Genomic DNA, 4,581 nt, shown 5'->3' on the forward strand with positions numbered 1-4,581 from the left:
GTGCGTTTTTCTGTGTTTGTGTACAAGTAGAGACCTTGCGACGAGCTGATCACCCGCCCAAGGAGTCCTACCGAATGTGTAAGATCTAGAAAAACCGAAGTGAACGGAGAAGTTCATGGAGGTAGGCCTAGGCCCACTGGGGCTGTAGTGCCAAGGAAAAGTGAAAAAAAAATCATTTTACGCAGATGACAGGACTCCTTGGAGGCGTTATTAGTCCATCGCAAGGGCGCTACCTAAACACAGGACAACACAAACACATAATAAACGCATTCAAACACAAAACACCCATACCTTAAATGGGATTCGAAACCACGATCCCATCGCCCGAGCGAGCTAAGACAGTTCATGTGTTAGGCCGCCCGGTTATTGTGACCGATATAACCTGCATATGCCTTGTTGAATTATAAATAAAATAATGCGAGTTCATTTTTAAACAATTTAATTCTAGTACATGTCGTTCATTTTATTATTATACTTGACGTCTCTTCGTTGATTTTACGATTCTGTTTATACTTTTGAATTCATATAAGTTTGAACAATACGAAATAAAATGCGATGAATAATATAAATTGGTATGAGAGGTTGCAGTGGTTATCTAGTATAAATTTCTAGCATCGAATTAACCTGTATGACTGAATAAAGTCACGAATAACCAACCCGGAATTCAGATCCAGTATATTGTTAATGTGAATCGCAGAATCGCGTTGTGAACCTGCTAGATCATAATTATACACATTCAGAATCGAGAGGTTCAGTTTCTACTGACACCAAGTTCTTCTACCGATATCAGTTACTTAATCCAGTTAACATCTGCGAAGTCTATCACCCTAAGAACCATTTTAATATTATTCTCACGTCTCCTTTTCGTTCTTTGCATTGGCCAGTAGTTTCATGAATACTTAAGGAACATTTGGATCAAAATGAGCTATTCTGAACAGCAGTTACGGTTGTTTGTATTCGGTCGGATCGAATGATATATATCTCTTTGAAATAAATTGCTTTGCTCTTTCGGCATCGTTTCTTCCGGTGACAAGCCAAGGGGTTCCCAGTGCATCGATCTCTGCTTCCTAAATTGAGCCGTCGCAGCTGTAATGTTATGTTACGTGTGCAGCCAGACATTCACGGACTTCCTTCGGCTTGTGTTAAAGTGCAGCCGACCGCCGACTTACAGTTGCCACGACTGTCGCTCGAGCTTGAGTTCTTTCTCTCAGGGATACGGGTGCTTTGGAGATGGGAGTGGAACNGTATTCTAGAAACTAGAAAAAAAGTTTCGGAATCTGGATCTGTTTCCATCCTTAGGTGAGGGAAAAAGACATCTACTCTGCTGAGTCCCTTAGAACAATCTAACCTCAGTCACTGGCCCGGTGATTGAGGTCAGCTCTTTCTAAGGGAGCCAACAGACTACGTGTGTCCCTTCCCCTCACCTGAAGAAGGTAACAGATCCAGTTTCCGAAACGTTGTGTTTTCTAGCTTCTAGAATACCGTACGATGGACAAAGTCCAAAAATCCAAAATTTTTTTACTAAACTTCCATTATAGGGTTCATAAGTGAATACATAAATCTGTTTTTCTATGCTTAAGGGCCATACAACATAGATGTATAGGAGACGTGATAATAAAATACACTAACTCTAAAACCCAACTCTGATTGTGGGTGAGTGGTCAAATTTATGCACAAAGATTTTAGGTATAAATTGGATAGAATAAAATGGCGGACTTTTGTTGACACGCTAGTGAATATTTGGATTCTGTAGAATGTATATATCTCGACCAGCTGAATAACTTATAATAAAATTCTATGTTACTTGACTTTTATCGTGTTTAAGACAGGTTTCCATTTGACTTGGGCAAACTAACGACAGCATCCATGTTAATTTGAAATTTGCGTTAAGCCTATCTTGTTTTGTTATAGTGAATTTTATTTTCTTCCTGTTTTTCTGCCTTTATTTCCGTTTCTATTTTCTTCGGTTCCTCGCTTGTTCATATCATTGAGCAAGTTGTTTCTGTTGTTGATGGCTGAGATTAATTTCATACTAATTGCTGATAAAAACAAAGTTAATTTAATCAGTTTATCATAAAAGCCGTGTGATTTAGAACTTCTTTGTTAGAAGCTAAAATTGTTTAAATGCCCTACAACCGCGAGCATTGAAATTTACTCCGGTCACCTGCACCGCACTAAAATTTCAATGACCTGGGCCTTGAAATTTTATGAAGAACAGGTCGCAACAAAATCATGCGAACAGGAAACTGTCTACATTCAAGCAGATTTTCATCTTTCAGTTTACTGTTCTCCTTTTTTTTTTTTTTATTCGCTTAGTTAGGGATGGAGTCCAACTGGGTCCACTCGGTACGGCGGCCACTGATTGGCCTATTGTAGCGTGCCCCGGGTGATTATGATGATGGAGAATTTGATGAATTGAAGATTGGCAAGGGAAACCGAAATACTTGGAGAAAGCCTTCCCCAGCGCCACTTTGTCCATCACAAATCCCACTTTACCAGACCCGGAATTGAACCCAGGCCGCCGCGGTGGGAAGCCAGCGACAAACCGCTTGAGCTATGGCACGACCTCTACTGTTCTTCCTTTTGCCGATCGTTAAAAAGTTTTCTTTTGGTTAAAGTAGTCTTATATGCTGAAAGGCATTTTTCGATATAATCAGGATTCCAGGTGAAATATCTTTTGTTTTAAAGAGGTTTGCCCATAGGCCTATATCGCAATGAAGTCAGTTGCGGGCGGAGAAGAGAATAGCTGCACACACTCATGCTGCTGCGTTTGAACAGTTGCGCGTGCAGAATGACCTGTGGCATGAATTTCCGTACTCCACGTCCTCCACATTGACACCCAGCAATGGGTTACATTAGGTGCAAACCTGAGGTAAGGCGACAATATCCTCTGTGATATTCAGACTTCGTGCTCCCGTATATGCAACATTATCGTGTTTTAATGTCTGACAGGCAGATGTTCCTGTTAGCAACACCCTAACATGGCAATTCTACTGCGGAAAAAAGTCCACCTCAGCGGCAACTCGTTAAACACATTCCCGGTCTTCTGTTATTATTATTAATGAAGATAAGTTCCAAACCCGGAGAGGGACTGTATATCCCGCTTCTTTGCGTTAAATCAGTTCAAAATAAAAGGATGGATCTAGTCCTATGCATAGTATAACATCATACTCTATGTTCTATACTGACTTCAGGAAGTACTCTTCCTGAGTGCCTTTCAAGAGCAAGCTCCCCAAACATAGGACAGTTATTTTCTGAGTAAACAATGAGGAGAGGCAGCGCCCTAGCTCAAGCAGTTAGTCGCTGGCTTCCCACTGCGGCGGCCCGGGTTCGATTCCGGGTCTTGTCAAGTGGGATTTGTGGTGGACAAAGTGGCTCTGGTGCAGGTTTTCTCCTAGTACTTCGGTTTCCCCTACCAATCTTCATTCCACCAATTGCTCAACAATCACCCTCACCTATCATCTGGGGCTGGTACAATAGGCCAGAAGTGGCCGCAGTACAGGGCACTTAGTCCCATCCCACTAGCATTTAAGAAAACAATGAGGATATCATTCAGTTCAATTCAATTAATTAATTAATTGTATAGGTGCCTACTCAACAACCCAAAGGTAAGGAGAGAAGCACTGAGCCATGAAGTCGGGGGGTCGAGTGAATGCAGAGATCCACGTTTCCTGTTCCCGCCATTATTTTGAAGCGAGTTCTCAGCTTTGTCCCAGGGGTAAGAGCCCCCGGTACCCACTGGATAGGAGGTTGGGTGTGCCTCAGAAAAGGTCTGGACGATATGGAGAAGAGGAAATTCTTTCCCTTGCAAAGATTCCAACTGTGACCCTCGGTCTTCCAGCCGGCAGCTAGTCGCTATTCCTACTGCTCTATCCCGGCTCCAAATTAAGGGTAAGGCTAAAGTTGTCCTTCAAGCAAAGACGCAAACAAAACTAAAGCACACACACACACACACACACACACACACACAGAAACAAATGACAAATCAAGGCAACATGTGTCGTTTAGACAGTAACAGTTGACATTAAGGTCAACCGTGGTGAGTGAGAAGAAATATACATATAAGGCTGCTTACTACATTAATAACGCTAATAATAATAATAATAATAATAATAATAATAATAATAATAAAAAGTGCCTTACAAACAGAAATATCTTAAACACCAATCAGTTTCTATATGTAAGAGCCCGGTAGTATGGTTTTACTTTTTTGGCGCAACTGCAGTGAGTGAAACAGAGAGAGGAAATAATAAAGAATAATAAAGAGCTGGAGAAAACTGCGTAATAAGGAACTTGTACTCGTCATAAAAAATTATTAGAATAACCAAATCAAGGCACATGAAATGGACGGGGCATGTAGACCCACAGGAAATCAAATAAATACATACAAAATTAATTGAATATCCTAAAAGCAAGCAGCTACTTGGAAGACCTAACCCTAGATGGTAAGAATATATCAATGTGGGTTCTAAAGAGACGAGTGCTTGGACTCTTCTATGTTGCTCAAGATTGGAAGCATTGGAGGAATTTTGTGTATACGGTAGTGAAGCTCCGCATTCCATGAAAGACTATGAATGTTTT

Source organism: Cryptotermes secundus, unplaced genomic scaffold (assembly GCF_002891405.2).
Source record: "Cryptotermes secundus unplaced genomic scaffold, Csec_1.0 scaffold131, whole genome shotgun sequence".
Lineage (NCBI taxonomy): Eukaryota > Metazoa > Arthropoda > Insecta > Blattodea > Kalotermitidae > Cryptotermes > Cryptotermes secundus.